General features: G+C 46.9%; 2 protein-coding genes across 2 annotated transcripts in view; one reads left to right on the top strand and one right to left on the bottom strand.

The window, feature by feature from the left end:
* LOC146009536 (uncharacterized) overlaps window positions 1–20,237 on the bottom strand; it is a 783,885-nt gene that overhangs the window by 50,310 nt on the left and 713,338 nt on the right.
* The window catches only part of LOC146010088 (uncharacterized), a 340,453-nt gene that overhangs the window by 247,405 nt on the left and 72,811 nt on the right, over window positions 1–20,237 (top strand). The gene's annotated exons all lie outside the window — the stretch shown is intronic.

The following is a 20,237-nucleotide window of genomic DNA, read 5'->3' as shown; positions in this document are numbered from 1 at the left end:
TTCTCATGTCAGATATTAAGTTTTCCACATTCATTTCGATGTACGTTCGTTACATCGACGATTTATTTTTTTATTTGGACCAGCAGTATGGAACTTTTAGAGGAGTTCGTCACGCGGCTTAACTCCCTCCCTGGCTCCATCAGGTTCACCCACATTGCTAAAGGGGAATCTATTGATTTTCTAGAGGTCTCAGTATCAATTTCGGATGGTCAGTTTGTTACCAGATTGTTTAACCCCTTCACGACATTTGACGTATATATACGTCATGGCCGGGAAGTACTTCCCGACACATGACGTATATATACGTCATGACTTTAAACTGTCACTGCGTCTCGAGACGCAGTGACAGAGGGACGATGTCTGCTGTCCCTGACAGCAGACATGTCCCTGCATGCCCAGGGGGGGCTGCGATGTCGCCCCCCCGTCGGCGATCGCTGTGATTGGCTGTTCAGTGTGAACAGCCATTCACAGCGTTTTCCTGTGTTACCAGCGAATCAGACGCTTGGTAACACAGGTGTCAATCACCGCCGGGCGTCAGGGGGCATGAGGGGGTCATCGGTGACGATGACACCTCACCCCACCCTCACCCCACCTGCCCCCAAGGCTGTGATTGGTCTGTGGGACCCACGGACCAATCACAGCCAAGGCGCGACATTTAAACTAACGGTGACTGCGCTGCAGACGCCATTCCGGTCTGGAATAGCGTGCAGAGCGGTCACCGTGCCTATCTGCCGTGATACTGACCTGATCCTTGCTAATACTTACCTGATCCTTGCAAATACCTTACCTGATCACTTGATCACTGCTTGTAGCGTGCTGGACGCTTCCTGGATCTGACTTCCTGAGACTTCCTGCTGCTGCTGCAGTGTGATAGAGAGATAGAGAGAGAGAGATAGAGAGATAGTGACAGAGAGAGCTATATTTTGTGTCTGCTACCCCCCCTTTTTGGGGGTGCAGGTTTTTTTTATATATAAATAACTGTCACTGCTGCTGCTGCAGTGTCATAGTGATAGATAGTGATAGATAGTGATAGATAGTGAGAGATAGAGAGATTTGTGTCTGCTACCCCCCCTTTTTGGGGGTGCAGGTTTTTTTTTTATATATATATAACTGTCAGTGCTGCTGCTGCAGTGTCATAGTGATAGATAGTGATAGATAGTGAGAGATAGAGAGAGATAGTGACAGAGTGATAGAGAGTGTATATTTTGTGTCTGCTACCCCCCCTTTTTGGGGGTGCAGGTTTTTTTTTATACATATAACTGTCAGTGCTGCTGCTGCAGTGTGATAGATAGTGATAGATAGTGAGAGATAGAGAGAGATAGTGACAGAGAGTGATAGAGAGTGTATATTTTGTGTCTGCTACCCCCGCCTTTTGTGCTGATCACTATATCTGAGGTGATCAGCAACTTTTTGGGGGCGCAGAGGTTTTTTTTTTTTATATATACCTGTCAGTTGCTGCCAGTTGCACCAAAGGTTGTGCACCTGCTGCCCCTCACTGGTAATCAGTGTCGCATCACTGATCACCTTTTTTTTTTTTTTGTGGGTGCTGTGTGGTCTTTTTTTAATTTTTTTTTTACACACATTGTGATTTTGTGGGTGTCCTGTGGCCACTGTGCGCTGATCAGTGACGTACATCACTGATCAGCTTTTTCGGCACAGGGTTGATCTATTTTTTTTTTTTTTTGATCAAATTCCTGTTGCCTTTGAGCGCTGTTCAGTGACGGACGTTACTGACCAACATCTGTGCTCAATTTTTGGCGCAGGACCTTTTTTTTTGTTTTTTTAACCCCTTCAATTTTTTTTTTTTTAACCCCTTCAATTTTTTTTTTTTTGTATAAAGTATTTTTTTTGTTTTTTCTACATACACACAACACACTACATACCCCCCGGGTTGAAATAAAGTTTGTACCCCCCCCTACACTATACACGTGTTGAAACATTTCACTACCAGTAACACAAAAATAAAAATGTCATCCCAAATGTCATCCCAGTCATCCAGAAGAATGTATTCAGTGGAGGAGGCATATGCCATGCTTGCTTCTGATTCTGACACAGCCAGTGAGGCAAGCGGGGAATTTGAAGGATTCGTCTTAAGCTCCTCTTCCTCCTCTGGTGATGAGGGACCCCCTCAAAGACGCCCCCGTAGAGCAGCTGAGACCCCCCCCCCAATAATTGATCTCGTATGGACCCCACCACCAGACAATTTTGAGCCCCAGGTTCCTGAGTTTTTGGCCATGCCAGGAATCCAATTTGATTCCACAGGTCTCAGAGAAATTGACTTTTTCAAATTATTTTTCTCTGATGATTTTATAAATTTAATGGTGGACCAAACTAATTTATATGCCCAGCAGTTTATTGCTCAAAACCCCACGTCATCATTTGCTAGGTGGACCCCTGTAGATGCAGTAGAGATGATGACGTTTTGGGGTCTGGTGTTTCATATGGGCATAGTAAAAAAGCCACAAATTAGGCAATATTGGAGTACAGATGTTCTGTACAGCACCCCATTTTACCGTATGGCCATGACTCGGACTCGTTTTGAGGCAATCCATAAATTTATACATTACACCGATAATGCACAGTGCCCACCCAGAGATGATCCCACCTTTGACAGGCTATTCAAAGTCAGGCCGGTCATTGATCATTTCAGTGCCAAATTTGCAGAGCTATACATCCCTGATAAATGTATTAGCATCGACGAGTCCCTTATACATTTTAAAGGAAGGGTTAAATTCCGCCAGTACCTTCCCAGTAAGAGGGCAAGGTATGGCATAAAAATGTATAAGCTGTGTGAAAGCACCACAGGGTACACCCACAAGTTTAGGGTATATGAAGGGAAGGATTCAAGAATTGAGCCGCCAGAATGCCCCCCCTGCCTCGTAGGTGTTAGTGGAAAAATTGTCTGGGATTTAATGCACCCCTTCCTGGATAAGGGTTATCACCTCTATGTGGATAACTTTTACACCAGCATCCCCCTGTTTAAGGCCCTTGGTTCAAGAGGTACAGCAGCTTGCGGTACTGTGCGTAAGAACCAAAGAGGCCTCCCAAAAACGCACATTGCCCAAGTAATGAGAAGGGGTGAAAGCAGGGGAAATATGCACCGAAAATATGTTGTTGGTCAAATATAAGGACAAGAGGGATGTCCTTATACTGACAACAATTCATGGAGACAGTACCACCTCCATCCCTGTACGAGGTACCAGTACCCACACCTCAAAACCAAATTGTATCCTAGATTACAATAAGTACATGGGCGGAGTGGATCTTTCAGATCAGGTACTGAAGCCGTACAGTGCCCTGCGGAAAACAAATATCTGGTACAAGAAGCTGGCCGTGTATATCATCCAGATGGCACTGTATAACGCTTACGTGCTATTCCGTTCTACCGGCCAGAGGGGGACATTTATGCACTTTCAAGAGGAAGTCATAAAGGGCCTAATATTTGGGAACCAGCAGGCAGAGGGCCCCAGTACTTCTAGTACTGGCCCCCGTATTGTACCAGGGCAGCATTTTCCCAACGAAATCCCCTCCACTGCAAGAAAGGGCAGGACACAAAAAAGGTGCAAAGTTTGCTATAAAAAGGGAATAAGAAAGGAAACTATTTTCCACTGTGAAACTTGCCCCGACAAACCCGGCCTATGTATAAAGGAGTGTTTCAAAATATACCACACATCTATGGATTATTAGGTTCATCATTTCACCGTGCTTCAGGGGTCTTGCTAATGCCACATAGCACCCACCATTCATTCCACCAGAATCTGAGCTGCAAAATCCAAAAATCACTCCTTCCCTTCTGAGTCCTGTCATGCACCCAACTGGTATTTTTTGGTCACATGTGAGGCATTGCCGTACTCTGGAGAAATGGGGGCACAGATTTTGGGGTGCTTTGTCTCCTTCATTCCTTGTGAAAATGAAAAATTTTGAGCCAGAACTGCATTTTTTGTGTAAAAAAATGTAATTTTTAATTTTCACTGCCCAGTTGTATCAAAATTGGTGAAACCCCTGGGGGTTTGAAATGTACACTATACCCCTAGATGAATTCCCTGAGGGGTGTAGTTTGCAAAATGGGGTCACTTGTGGGGGGGTTCCACTGTATTGGTAATGCAACATAGCACCCACCATTCATTCCACCAAAATCTGTGCTCCAAAATCCAAAAATCACTCCTTCCCTTCTGAGTCCTGCCATGCACCCAACTGGTATTTTTTGGTCACATGTGAGGCATTGCCGTACTCTGGAGAAATGGGGGCACAGATTTTGGGGTGCTTTGTCTCCTTCATTCCTTGTGAAAATGAAAAATTTTGAGCCAGAACTGCATTTTTGTGTAAAAAAATGTAATTTTTCATTTTCACTGCCCAGTTGTATCAAAATTGGTGAAACCCCTGGGGGTTTGAAATGTACACTATACCCCTAGATGAATTCCCTGAGGGGTGTAGTTTGCAAAATGGGGTCACTTGTGGGGGGGTTCCACTGTATTGGTAATGCAACATAGCACCCACCATTCATTCCACCAAAATCTGAGCTGCAAAATCCAAAAATCACTCCTTCCCTTCTGAGTCCTGCCATGCACCCAACTGGTATTTTTTGGTCACATGTGAGGCATTGCCGTACTCGGGAGAAATTGGGGCACAGATTTTGGGGTGCTTTGTCTTCTTCATTCCTTGTGAAAATGAAAAATTTTGAGCCAGAACTGCATTTTTGTGTAAAAAAATGTAATTTTTCATTTTCACTGCCCAGTTGTACCAAAATTGGTGAAACCCCTGGGGGTTTGAAATGTACACTATACCCCTAGATGAATTCCCTGAGGGGTGTACTTTGCAAAATGGGGTGACTTGTGGGGGGGTTCCACTGTATTGGTGCTTTGGGAGTCTTGCTAATGCAACATGGCACCCACCATTCATTCCACCAAAATCTGTGCTGCCAAATCCAAAAATCACTCCTTCCCTTCTGAGTCCTGCCATGCGCCCAACTGGTATTTTTTGGTCACATGTGAGGCATTGCCGTACTCGGGAGAAATTGGGGCACAGATTTTGGGGTGCTTTGTCTTCTTCATTCCTTGTGAAAATGAAAAATTTTGAGCCAGAACTGCATTTTTGTGTAAAAAAATGTAATTTTTCATTTTCACTGCCCAGTTGTACCAAAATTGGTGAAACCCCTGGGGGTTTGAAATGTACACTATACCCCTAGATGAATTCCCTGAGGGGTGTACTTTGCAAAATGGGGTGACTTGTGGGGGGGTTCCACTGTATTGGTGCTTTGGGAGTCTTGCTAATGCAACATGGCACCCACCATTCATTCCACCAAAATCTGTGCTGCCAAATCCAAAAATCACTCCTTCCCTTCTGAGTCCTGCCATGTGCCCAACTGGTATTTTTTGGTCACATGTGAGGCATTGCCGTACTCGGGAGAAATTGGGGCACAGATTTTGGGGTGCTTTGTCTCCTTCATTCCTTGTGAAAATGAAAATTTTTGAGCCAGAACTGCATTTTTGTGTAAAAAAATGTAATTTTTCATTTTCACTGCCCAGTTGTATCAAAATTGGTGAAACCCCTGGGGGTTTGAAATGTACACTATACCCCTAGATGAATTGCCTGAGGGGTGTAGTTTGCAAAATGGGGTGACTTGTGGGGGGGTTCCACTGTATTGGTGCTTTGGGAGTCTTGCTAATGCAACATGGCACCCACCATTCATTCCACCAAAATCTGTGCTGCCAAATCCAAAAATCACTCCTTCCCTTCTGAGTCCTGCCATGCGCCCAACTGGTATTTTTTGGTCACATGTGAGGCATTGCCGTACTCGGGAGAAATTGGGGCACAGATTTTGGGGTGCTTTGTCTCCTTCATTCCTTGTGAAAATGAAAAATTTTGAGCCAGAACTGCATTTTTGTGTAAAAAAATGTAATTTTTCATTTTCACTGCCCAGTTGTATCAAAATTGGTGAAACCCCTGGGGGTTTGAAATGTACACTATACCCCTAGATGAATTGCCTGAGGGGTGTAGTTTGCAAAATGGGGTGACTTGTGGGGGGGTTCCACTGTATTGGTGCTTTGGGAGTCTTGCTAATGCAACATGGCACCCACCATTCATTCCACCAAAATCTGTGCTGCCAAATCCAAAAATCACTCCTTCCCTTCTGAGTCCTGCCATGCGCCCAACTGGTATTTTTTGGTCACATGTGAGGCATTGCCGTACTCGGGAGAAATTGTGGCACAGATTTTGGGGTGCTTTGTCTCCTTCATTCCTTGTGAAAATGAAAAATTTTGAGCCAGAACTGCATTTTTGTGTAAAAAAATGTAATTTTTCATTTTCACTGCCCAGTTGTATCAAAATTGGTGAAACCCCTGGGGGTTTGAAATGTACACTATACCCCTAGATGAATTGCCTGAGGGGTGTAGTTTGCAAAATGGGGTGACTTGTGGGGGGGTTCCACTGTATTGGTGCTTTGGGAGTCTTGCTAATGCAACATGGCACCCACCATTCATTCCACCAAAATCTGTGCTGCCAAATCCAAAAATCACTCCTTCCCTTCTGAGTCCTGCCATGTGCCCAACTGGTATTTTTTGGTCACATGTGAGGCATTGCCGTACTCGGGAGAAATTGGGGCACAGATTTTGGGGTGCTTTGTCTCCTTCATTCCTTGTGAAAATGAAAAATTTTGAGCCAGAACTGCATGTTTGTGTAAAAAAATTTAATTTTCCATTTTCACATCCCAGTTGTACCAAAATTGGTGAAACCCCTGGGGGTTTGAAATGTACACTATACCCCTAGATGAATTCCCTGAGGGGTGTAGATTGCAAAATGGGGTGACTTGTGGGGGAGGTTCCTAACTTTTAGCACTTATGGTGCCTAGAAACCTACATGGTGCCTAAAAAAAAATCTCATAAAAAGGAGGCTCCAAAATCAAGTAGGTGCTCCTTCTATTATGAAGCCTGTGGTTTGGTCAACGTGCACACTAGGGCCACATATAGGATATTTTTGAAAACAAAAGAATTGGGGGAATCAATTTTTAGTCACATTTCTCTAGTAAAATCTACTGTATTCGTTAGAAAAATGTATTAAAATTGAAACTCTGCAAAAAAAAAGAAATTTTGAAATTTCACCTACACTTTGTTTTAATTCCTGTGAAACACCTAAAGGGTTAACAAACTTCCAAAATGCTGTTTTGAATACTGTGAGGGGTGCAGTTTTTGAAATGGCATCATTTATGGGGGTGTCTCACATACAAGTCCCTCAAAGTCACATCAGAACTGAACTGGTCCCTAAAAAAATCAGTGTTTGAAATTTTCTTGAAAATTTGAGAATTTGCTAGTCATATCTGAAGCCTCCTAGTGTCCAAAAAAATGAAAAGGAGGTTGAAATAATGATTGCAACATAAAGTAGACATATGGTCTTTGTTAGTTATTAACTATTTTGAGTGGTATGATTATTTGTCTCACAAGCAGAAAATGTGACATTTTGCATATTGCTAAATTTTCCATTTTTTCACGATATTTTGGTATTTTTCACAAAAAAACACAGACTGTATCGACCCAAATTTACCACTAACTTGAAGTACAATGTGTCACGAGAAAACAATCTCAAAATCACTGGGATAAGTAAAAGCAAAAAAAAGTTATCCCCACTTAAGTGAGACATGTCAGATTTGAAAAAAAGGGCTCTGTCATGAAGGCACAAACTGGCTCTGTCATGAAGGGGTTAAAAAGCCTACCGACAGGAAAAGCTTGCTCCTTGCAACAAGCTTTCATCCTAAACCACCTAAAGCAGGACTGCCATATGCTCAGCTGCTTAGGGCAGTAAGGATTACCTCTCATAGAGGACCTGAATGGAGTCCTAGATGAAATGAGCAAATGCTTTAGTGAGAGAGGCTATGGCATCAAGGAGATCAAGGCTGCAAAGGATAAATGTCTTGCACTTGATCGGCAGGATCTATTGAGCATGGCAACCAAAGGGAAGGAAAAGGAGGATAGATTGATGTTTTCCAATACGTACTCCATCACATCTGGCAAGCTTCGATCTGCTATTATGGCATATCCTTCGCACTGGCATATCCTTCGCACAGACCCAATGATAGGGGAAATGTGCAAGAAACCTCCCCTGTTCTGTTATAAGCGAAGCCAGAACATTAGACAGCATGTTGTTTATTCGGACATTAGTCCCAGAGTGGACAGGACTGGCACATGGCTTAGTACCAGAAAGGGTTCATTTAGGTGTCCAGGGTGCGTCAACTGTAAACATATAATCACAGGCAGCAATTGGCAGCATTTCCTGACTGGTCGAGTATATAACATCAATCACCGAATGGACTGTGACACAAAATATGTGATTTACATTGTGTTATGCCCATGCCAAAAAGTATATGTGGGCAAACCGGTCCGTACATTGAAGGAGAGGATAGCAGCCCACGGATCCTCTGTGAAAAAAGCATTAATCAAAATTGATAACACCACTCCTCCTGTTGCCAGGCATTTTGCAAACTTTGGACATAAAATGAATGAATTGAAATTCATGCCAATTGACCATATCCCCCTTTAAGGAGAGGAGGTGACCGACATAAGAGACTTCTCCAGCGCGAGAGCCAATGGATTTACAATCTTCAGTCCCTGGCACCTCATGGACTCAATGAGGAAATCAATATGTCTATATTCCTTTAAGTACAGTACATAATGGGTGCACCTGATGGGGTCTTTATGGTCTTTTTGACTATTGGCCTGCTTTATCATTCATTATTATGTAACCTTTTGGTATATCTATATGTCTTTCATTAGGTTTCTGTTATTTTATTTAATGTAACTATTATTTTTGGCACTTTTTTCTATGATATTTCTTTATGAGACGCCCAGGTCACAGTATACATATAGGACCTAGAATTAATTATCCAATGAGTTTATTAGTATGCTGTAAACAGCATCTATTGAAAAGTTATTTGAGTCCTTACAATATTGTTGATATGTGTCATGATATAGCTGGGCGCCTCAGACAGCAACACTGTGTATTTGTTTAGGTCTTTGCTTGTAATAAGGGAAACACCGGGTTGCCATGACAACAGGGACACAGTGCTGACCATATTCGGATGTGTGTAGCAGTCTAACCGGATCCGATACGATTTGCCGGCGGTCGGAATCCCGACACTGGAATCCCGACCGCCGAAATCCCGACAAGGGGGGGACATGGATCGCCCCCCCTTGCGGGTTTGCTGCGCTCGCTGCGCTCGGCACGCTATTTTATTCTCCCTCTATGGGTGTCGTGGACACCCACAGAGGGAGAAAGTTTCGGGATTTCGGCGGTCGGGATTCCAGTGTCGGGATTCCGACCGCCGGGATCCCGACCGCCGGCAAATTAACTGCATCCCGTCTAACCTGCTCCCCACACACTCAGTCCGTGTAACTAGTTCCACTTCCGGTTCTTTTTTTTCCGGAGAGTGTACAGTGGCGCGGGAGGGGATGATGTGGTGCAGGGAAGACAGTGACACAGCTGGAGCAGCGGCATGGCGCCCCTGGTCATCGGTAAGCCTGGTGCATTCCACCACCATTTAAAGGTCATATTTCATCTGTGTATGTTGGTTGCCCTTTGAAAAAGGCGCATGTGCACCGAAACAGTCCCGTCAGGGTACTACATGGCTGACAGGCTTATCATGCTGCTGCCACATGGAGCTTTGTCTGTGGATGTATAGCTGCTGCTGCCTGTGCTAAGTATCATGACCTCATGCTTTTGATTAAATTTACAATTGTTATATTTACTGGATGTGCTGCTGGTCCCATCACTTGCATTACCTTTGGGTTTATGCACTTGGTCTAGAAATTATATTATATATTATATATACATACATACATACATACATATACATACACACACACATATACATACACACACACACATACATACATACGTACACACACACACAGTGCTGCTGGAGGTGTGGCCGGGTAGCCCAGTGTCGGAGAGCTAGAGGGGCCGGGGCATGCAGTTTGGCTGTGGGCGGGCAAAGCTGCTGTGAGTCCTTCTGCAGTGTATCTGTTTGACCTGCACAGCATGACCTCTGACACTGCTCGGCATTAAACTGCACATGCGCAGTCTAATCCTGAACTCCCACGATTGGTAACTCCAATCCCAGAATTGAAATCCTGGTGTTTTTGGGGCCAGATCCCGGGATTGGCCACCTGACCTCCACCCTTTCTTACATTCAGTCCCTGTCCCAGTATTGGCAGCTTCCAGGATCAGATCCTCACTCACCATGGAGGCAACTAAAACCCTCATCCACTCACTGGTCATCTCTAGACTGGATTACTGTAACCTGCTCCTATGTGTCCTCCCCAACTTCTCAGTCCATGGCTCATCTTCTCCAACCTGACTGCTTCACGCCCCCCCCCCCCCCCCCCCCCCAGGATAATACCATTAATGAGTCCATGATGTCTATAATGACCAACTACAACCACTTATTACAATTCTATATATACGTACAGCAACTGTAACTGTTACACAGATAAAAGAGGTCATTATGGTTATGAACGGATGCCTGCCCTAGGCTCTGACTACGCTCTTCAGGTCCACAGATGGCGGTTTCTGGTCTCACAGGACCTGGCCAATAAGAGATTTCCTGTAACCGTCAGTAACCGCTCATTACTGACTCCACCCTCTACGCAGTGGGCAGGGATATAGCTGCCGCCACCAGACCAAGGATATCTCCTCAGGCCTAAACATTGGCACCTGAGTACTATGAATTGACATTTGAAAGGGTATATGAATTGACACGCTGCTGACACACCCCTGACTGGCATCGGTTGGTTCCCCACTGGTCACAGACCAGGCCTATGCTTCGGTAGCTGGCAAAGCGGAGCCTGAAGACACTGGATGCTTTACCCAGTACAGCTGGAAAATGGGATTACGTTTGGCATATATGTTTATTTGCTCAAAGATCTGAAAAGATCTCTTCCCCTATCTCTAGGAGGGTCAGCATACAGATGTTACAGCATTTAGATACAGGCAGATTTACAACTTACACAGGGCAGCAGCCCTCCTTTTCTGTTACTCCAATACATATTACCACAGGGGACAAGCCCACCCTGTGGTCCCCAAACAATTATCTTAAGTGCCAGAGCTGTGCATGAGTTGGGCACATGCCTACATTGTCCCTTATGGACAGAGGGGAGTGGTTACTCCTCTGAGTCACAGCCCACCTGGGGTGCTAGGTACCACCCAGGTGACAAGTCTGTCTGGCTAGGGGGAAGGGTTCCCTCCAAAACATACTTCCAGGAGCCTGCCAGGGGACCGGCTGAACACCTCTAGTCCAGACGTGAGCTCTAGAGATGGGCAGCCCTGATCCCCTGCCCGGGTCTCATGCCTGCCGACATTGACATGCAGACTGCATAGACCCAGCCACAGTGACATGCAGACTGCATAGACCCAGCCACAGTGACATGCAGACTGCATAGACCCAGCCACAGTGACCTGCAGACTGAGGGGAGTAACATTTCCCAGCTTACATATTGCCCAGCTAGTACTATGGGACAGGAGCCCACTTAAGCCAGTGACACTGTGCAGCCAGTCACTTCTCTCACACACACTATACATGTGGCAGCACAGTAGCTGTGGGGTACACTAGCAGCATGTCCTAGTCACTGGTTACCACTACTCCAGGTGACCACACAGGTAACATAACAAATGTTGTGATTGGGACAATTGTGGGTTTACATTGCGGGGAGGAGACTGGTCAGATCTCTGGTAACACACAGTGACATGATATAAGGGGAGAGCAGGATTATAATGAGATGTGTCTTACCTGGTAAATCTATTTATTTGAGGATGTCAGGGGCAAGAAGGCTAACGCTGGGTAGTGGAGTGGGAAAGAGCATTCCAGCACTCAGAGGAACTATTAACTGTAACATAACTAAAGCGGACACGGCAGGGAGAGATTCCTGTGGCCCCTGACATCCTCGAAGACAGATTTACCAGGTAAGACATAAATCTTATTTTATTCTTTGGGACACATCAGGGGCCACAGGGCCAACGCTGGGACATCCTAAAGCAGCCACATTAGGGTGGGGATGCTTGTGTAGCAGCAAGAACACTCTGGCCAAAAGCAGAGTTCGGGGAGGCAAACGTATCAAACGCATGAAAGCACAAGAAGGTATTGGAGGACGACCAAGTCGCCTCCTTGCAAAGTTGCTCTGCTGTTGCAACAGCCCAAGATGCACCCACAGACCGTGTGGAATGAGCCTGGACCCCCACAAGAACCAGTAGGGAGGCACCCAAGTATACCTGCTTGATGACAGAGCGAAGCCAGCGGGCAATCGTCTGCTTAGTAGCAGGCCAACCTCTCTTTTGAAACCCATAGAGTACAATTCCGGAGAGTCTTAGAGCGGCACACATAGATGTGTAATGCACGAACCTCTTCCAAGGAAGACTGTTCAGAGAAGCATCCAGCCCCTGAAAGGCAGGGACCACAATCTTCTGGTTGACATGACATAGGGAGGTGAGAAGGAATGGTGTGAAGAACCGCCCTGTCAGGATGGAAGATTAGGAATGGTGACCTACAGGACAGGGCCGACAGGTCAGACAACCTCCTGGTCGAAGCAATCGCCAACATGAAAACAAAGGTCCACCAACCTTAAGTACTCAAACAGTGGAGCCTGAAGAGCTGTGAGTACCAAGTAAAGATCCCACTGGGCAACCGGGGCAACAAAGGGGGGGGGGGCTGGATATGGAGGACACCCTGTATGAATGTACAGACATCCTGCAACAATGCCAAATTCCTGCGCTACAGGATGGACAAAGCCAGAACCTGTAAGGAAGATAAGCACAATCCAGCCTCTAGGCCCTTTTGTAAGAAGGACAGAATCCTGGTCAAGCGGTAAGTCCTGGTATTGAAATGGTGCGAACGACACCAAGAAAAATAAGCCCGCCAGATGCGATGGTAAGCACCAACCTGTCACGGACCCACCGGTCGCTCCTCCAAATACGTCAATCTGAGCAGCTTCGGCCGTGGCTGGGGTGCACTTTGGACACATGGGACCCCTATATAAGGGCACTGCCAACAATGCAAGAACGGACGCATGCATACATCGGGGTAACCAACACAATTATAAAGAAGGTTATAGCATTCTCTTCTGGTGTAAAGTCCTCAGAACACAAAATCAGAAACTGGAATATGTAGGATTTGTTACTAGAAATACTACAGAGCTTTTAGTGATAAAAATGGTTACAAGATATTACAATGATTTTAAAAGTGCACACAAAAGAAATACATCTCAAACAAAATAAAAGGGAATAAAAAAATGACAGAACTGTATCTTACACCTAAGTACGGATCCTGTAGTGGGGGGGTCTCCACAAGAAATCTCCGATCGCTTCCAGCTAGCTTGCTGTTCCCCCAAGTAGTACCACTTAAATATCGACAAGAGAGCTTTATCTGCAGGCTCCCTCATCCCTCCCACCCTTAGGATTTTGACCATTTCCCTGCTGGACACTAGTGAATGTTCCCAGATAATTGATCTTGGTTCACTGCTTTGAAGTGGTCTGTACACACTCCTTTATCGTGTAAAATGTAACCCACATTCCCCAATGCTGATAAGAAATCTTAAGTGGAGGGAGCACCTTTGGCCTGTTCTGGGCCATGCTGATCCAAACCCCAATCTGATTTATGAGGGGTCGCTGATCCTAATTCCAGAGAACTATACAGATGGTTACTCTGAGGAATGTCCACAGTGCTTATAATCTGCAGGGGGAATTTACAGGCAACCCCCATTTTGGGTCACATTAAGTTTACACCCATAATACAAGGCATGCCCTGATCTCACACATAATAATGGCAGATGGATTTTACAAACAATACCAGAAATACATTAATCTCAAACCTAATAATAACAGGAGGCATGCTTTATTCGATCCATCACCTGATCGGATTGTGACGCAACCGAATGTTTGCGGGCCCTGAGCATAGTTGAGATTACCCTTGAGTTAAAGCCTCCAGCTCTTAACAGGGAGGTCTCAGCAGCCACCCCGTCAAAGCCAGACGCTGCAAGTGTAGATGTAGGCAGGCTCCCTGAGAGAGCAGGTCTGGACGTAGAGGCAGACGGATGAGAGCGTCCACTGACAGGGCCTGCAGATCGATAAACCAGATCCGACTGGGCCAATGGGAAGCCACTAGGATCAATGTGCCTCCTTCTGCCTTCAACTTGCGGATCACTCTGAGGAGGAGCAAAATCGTGGGGCAGGCGTACATTAGAGCAAATGGCAACGGGGCTGACAGGGTGTGCACCATGCAGGCCCCCCCCATATAGGGTGACCTTGTGGTTGTGGTGTGATGCCATCAAGCCCACATTGGGTCTGCCCCAACGGTGTACCAGCATCTGGAACACCTCCGGATGGAGGGCATATTTGCCAGCATCCAGAGTCTGACGACTCAGAAAGTCTTCTTCTGAACTGAGGACTTCCGGGATAAAGATTGCTGAGAGAGCAGGAATCTTCTCCTCCGCCCATTGAAAGATAGCAGCTTGTACATAATCCGTCCTGGACATAGTCCTAGGGGGATAGGTCAGCATTACAGGATGTACAAGACATCAATGCTGGGGGCCCAGTGTCACTAGGACAGCTATCCCTGGAAGATATTTGTAGTCCTTTGGCAGCTTAAAGAGACACAGCTAACAGTATACTTCTGACAGGCAGTGATAGTGTTACATCAGTATACAATACACAGCAAGCACACAAGGAATACCATGCAATGAGAAATGGCACTCAGCTCCTTAAGCAGCTATGGATAACTGGAGCATAAACTCTGTAACCTGTGACCTCGGATGAAAGGTACAGGGAGGACTGGCCCAGGCTCTCTGGCAGTGAAGGAGTGGATCATCGGGTGGCTGATAAGCTCTCTGTGTCCCTCCACACGTGCTGGAGACAGGAAGGAAGGATCGGTGGTGGGAATCACTGTGGGATGTGCCGCCTACTGTCCCTGCTAGCAAATGCCCCCAGGGAAGTGACCGCAGGCAGTGCCGGTAAAATGGCGGGGATTCGGTGCGCGCCGGGCTGCCCCACTACCAGCACTGCTGCCCAGATACCGTTATCCCTGGTGGCCCAGCTGGAGTGGGTGGCATACCAGCAGTCTGCTTGCTAGCGCAGCCCTTTAACCCTCAGGGGGAGGGGCCTGGGGGAAAAAGTAGCCTGTCTAACTACCTTGGGATTTCATCCCCTTCCTTGTAATGGCTGCCATGGGGAACATATCAGAACATACTATAAAACATCAGAACATACTATATAACACGGGATAAGCTACTATAAACATAGGTTGAACTAGATGGACGCAAGTCTTTATTCAGCCTCACCTACTATGTAACTATGTACAGATGGAGCCTGGCTCATCCAGGCAGGGGCTGGCAAAAAAGGGATTTTTGTAAGAACTTACCGTTCGAATCCCTTTCTCTGATATGGTCCTGATGACACAGCTCAACATTGGGATGTAGGAGGGTCCGCAGGAGCCAGGTACCTATCCTAAAGCTTTTGGAGGGTAGGCTCCTCCCTTCTTCATCCCAGACTCTTCAGTTCAATCTTACAAAGCCACTGGAATACATGAACTCAGTACAAACGCCTGCACATATTATATGCACAATTTAAAAAATAACTTTTCAACCATTTATAACATGAAACATCATGAACACTGGCATACTTACTGAGCGTAAGGGAGGGATCGCTGTGTCACCAGGACCATATCAGAGAAAGGGATTTGAACGGTAAGTTCTTACAAAAATCCCTTTTTCTCTTTCAATGGTCCTGGTGACACAGCTCAACATTGGGACGTTCCAGAGCCGGTCCTGTGGGTGGGTACGCTCAGGTCTGCAGCTCTCATTACTGCTCGTCCGAATGATGCGTCCTCCGACGCGAACTCATGGAACCTATAGAATTTGGAAAAAGTATGAACAGATGACCAAGTGGCAGCTCTGCAAACCTGCTCAGCTGTTGCCCCATGTCGAACCGCCCAAGAGGTGGCGACCGACCTGGTGGTATGCACATTAATCCTGGCCGGAACAGGCCTACCAACCTTAGTATCTGCAAAGGCAATGACAGAATGCAACCACCTAGCAATGGTCTGCTTTGACACCCTTCACCCTGTCCACATAAATGCGCAAGGCGCGCACAACGTCCAAATTTCTCAATTTGTCCCTTTTCCTTTCCTTCTTCCCTTGGGGGTTGGAACACAGGCAGAACTATCTCCTGATTCAGATGAAAAGCAGAGATTACTTTTGGCAAAAATTGGGGTACTGTTTGAAGAACAGCCCTGTCATCATGAAATATAAGGAAAGGAGACTTGCAGGACAATGCTCCCAACTCCGATACTCTCTTTCTCTTTGCTGACGCAACTGCCAACAAAAATACAAGCTTCCATGTAAGAAACTTAAGGTCAGCCGACCTCAACGGCTCAAAAGGCACCTTTTGAAGACATTCCAGTACCAGCGATAAATCCCATGGAGCCACTGGTTGCTTGTAGGGGGGTTTCAACCGAGAAACCCCTTGCAGGAAAGTCTGCACCTCAGGTAGCAATGCTATCCTCTTCTGGAAATAAATCAACAAGGCCGATATCTGTACCTTGAGAGACTGAAGGCTTAACCCAGACGAAAACCCATCCTGCAAGAACTCCAGCAATTTAGAAAGTCGAAAGCGCGACTTCTGCCTTTCACACCACCTAATATAGGTCTTCCAGACCCTATAATAGTTAGCTGAAGACACTGACTTCCTAGCTTTCACCATTGTGTTAACCACAGCCTCCGAGAAACCCTTGTTCTTCAAGATGGCGGTTTCAATAGCTAAGCCGTCAAATTTAGCCGAGCTGAATCCATGTGTAAGAACGGCCCTTGGCTTAACAGATCTAACCTCAGAGGTAGACGCCACAAGTCCACAGACAATCTCTGAAGCCTCGAGTACCAGGACCTCCTTGGCCAATCCGGGGCTACTAGAATCACCAAAATTCCTTGGGACTGGACTCTTTTCAATACTCTCGCCAGCATTGGAAACGGCAGGAAGGCATAAAGCAGATTCCCCTCCCAGGGAATAGTCATTGCATCCACTGCTTCAGCCCGTGGATCTCTTGTCCTGGCATAGAACCTGGGCACCTGATGATTGAACCTTGATGCCATCAGGTCCACATCCGGAGTTCCCCACTTCAGTGTAATCTGATGAAATACCTGTGGGTTCAGGCTCCATTCTCCTTCTAGCAGTTCCTCCCTGCTCAGGAAATCGGCCTCGATATTCTCCACCCCATGGATGAATATTGCTGACAACGATGGAACATTCTGTTCCACCCACAAGAAGATCCGGGAAACCTCCCACATGGCCAGCTTGCTGCGTGTGCCTCCCTGATGATTCAGGTATGCCACAGCCGTGGCGTTGTCGGTCTGAATCCTCAAAGGAAGACCCTGCAATCTTTCTCCTGCCAGAGATATCACTTTCCACACAGCCCGCAGTTCCAGGATATTGATCGGCAAGGCAGACTCCTCCGAGGTCCATAAGCCCTGAAGGCGCAGGTCCAGAACCACTGCCCCCCAGCCCCTGGCATCGGTAGTGACTAGCAGCCAGTCCCAGGACTGCAGAGACCGACCTCACTGAAGGGAATCCACCTCCATCCACCATTGCAGGGAAGACCCTGTTTCTGGAGACAACACTATGTGCTCTGACTTCATGGTCTGAGTGTTCCCTGACCAAGATGTCAGGATGTTCCACTGGAACACTCGAGAGTGGAACCTGGCAAACTGTAGCGTCTCGAAAGTCACCACCATTTTCCCCAGCAGTTTGAGACACCTCAAGTGACTCTGCAACCTTTCCGCCGACTCTGCTTTGAACAGCAGGTCGTCCAAATACGGAATCACAGTGATTCCCCTCAGTCGGAGAGCAGCCGCCATTACTGACATTATTTTGGTGAATACCCTTGGCGCTGTGGCCAGACCAAAGGGCAACGCCTGGAATTGCAAATGCAGATCTCCTATTGCAAACCTCAAAAGAGCCTGATGTTCCGGGTGGATAGGAACATGAAGATATGCGTCCTGGACATCCATGGACGCCAAAAATTCTCCCTGGTCCAGGCTTAGCAGCACAGACCGTAGAGATTCCATCTTGAAATGGTCTGCCCACAGATGGAGATTCAAGGACTTTAGATTTAAGATTGGTCTGAAAGACCTGTCCGGCTTTGGCACCAAAAACAGAGTGGAATAAAAGCCTTTCTTCCACTCCGCTTGAGGGACCGGGATCACCACACCTTTCTCTAAGAGAGATTGAGCCGCTCCCAAAAGAGCAGCCCAGAGCCGAGACTCCTTTGGCAGTGGTGTAGGAATGAATCTTCTTGGAGGAAGACCTTTGAAGGGAATCCTGTAACCCTGGGACACAATATTTAACACCCAAGGATCCCGGCCCAACAGAACCCAAGCGTCCCTGAACCATCTCAGACATCACCCCACCTTGACCACTGCTGGGATATTCCCCAGGTAGTCATGCTGAGGGCTTGTCCTCTCCTTTGGAGCTTGGTTTCTTCTGAAAGGAACCGAACTTTGACTTTGGGGCCTTGCCCCTAGAGGACTGAAACTTTCCCCTAAATGACTGTCCTCGAAAGGACGCACCCCCTCTAGGGGAGGGCCGAAAGGACGGCCTAAAAGCAGAAAACCTTGTGGTCTGTTTAGCCGCAGGAGCCGGCAGGAAGGTACTTTTGCCACCTGTGGCCTGCTTAATAATCTCTTCTAGCTCTGAACCAAACAACAGCTTTCCTTTAAAAGCTAAAGTCTCCAAGGCCTTTTTAGATTCATTATCCGCCTCCCAGGCTTTAAGCCAAAGCACTCTCCTGGCATTGACAGACACTGTGGAAACTCTGGCAGCCATTTTGAGAGCTTCCTCCTCAGCCTCAAGCACATACTCCGCAGCTGCTTTTAGCTCCTCAGCCAGCAGCAACACACCTGGATCCACATGTAAAATTGTACACAAGTCACTGGCCCACACAATCATGGCCTTAGAGACCCAGGCTGAAGCTATAAGAGGGCGTAAAGTGAAGCCCACCCCTTCAAATATTGCCTTGAGGTTACCTTCCAGCTTCTTGTCTACGGGGTCCTTAAAGGCTGCCCCCCCCCCTGGACAGGTAGCACCGTGGCTTTAGAAAGCCGTGCCACAGAAGCGTCTACCATAGGAACTTTCTCCCAGAGGTCTGCATGAGCCTCAGGCATGGGGTATAAACTTAAAAATCTCTTAGGCATCTGCAGCCTTTTATCGGGTGTTTTTTTCCTCCTTTTGCAGGAGTTTTATCTTCCACAGACAAATTCAAAGCCTGTTTTACAGTAGTAATCAAATCCTCCACCCCTGAGGCAGAGGAATCCTCAGAGTCATCACCCTGATCCCAGGGGATTTCTGTGTACTCTCCCTCCTCTTCAGCAACAAGCAATGGCACTGAATAAGACCTTTTAGGGGTCCCCACAGTATCACCATCAAGTTTGTCTAACAAATCATTAAACCTGCTGATCCCCTTAGCAGTATCCTGCATGACCTGTAAGAAACCAGGATCTGCTTGGGTCAGAGGCAAGGAGCCAGAGGACTGCTGAGATGATGACATAGGTCTAGGGGAAGCTACCAACACATCACTCTGCCTTTCCAGCAATTGCACAAAGGCATTATCAGACCTGCCCAGGGCACTGGCCCACGCAGGCTCCGATTGCTCTACCCCTCTGGGGTTCACTGCCCATGGGTCTCACAGCAGCGCAAGTAATACACAAGCCCCCCTTGGCCATCTGCTCAGGGACAAATTTCAGTGTACAAACACTGCAAGCGCTCAATGCATTAAGGGCTCCCTCCCCCAAAGCCACAGACTGTTGCTCAGACAGGCTGTAAAAGTAACACAGTCACAGCGCACAATGTACAGGCGTTTTATACAGAACCAATGTACTCAGTCACTTATCTGTCTGAAGCCTTCAGAAGTGGGGAAAACGATGCCCAGGAAATCCAATCACTCTGCCAGGATCTGTAAGCCAGCTCAGCTCCGCTGCAAGTGTTCCGAATGGCGCCAAAACAGAGTGAGGGAAGAGACCAAGTCCCTGCTGCTGCGGGGGTCCGTGGCTTTAGGCGCCAACCACCCCCAGACAGCCGCTCCCACTGCAGGATCTCCAAGTTCCAGTGTCTCACCCTCTGCTGGGGACCACTTGGAACATGCCTGTAACACTCTGCTGTCCTCTCATATAGGAGCTCAGTGTGTAAGCTCCGCAGAAAATGGCCGCCGCCATCACGGA

Source organism: Crinia signifera, chromosome 6, assembly GCF_055691185.1.
Source record: "Crinia signifera chromosome 6, ASM5569118v1, whole genome shotgun sequence".
NCBI classification, from domain to species: domain Eukaryota; kingdom Metazoa; phylum Chordata; class Amphibia; order Anura; family Myobatrachidae; genus Crinia; species Crinia signifera.
This window is presented reverse-complemented; position numbering and strand designations above follow the sequence as displayed.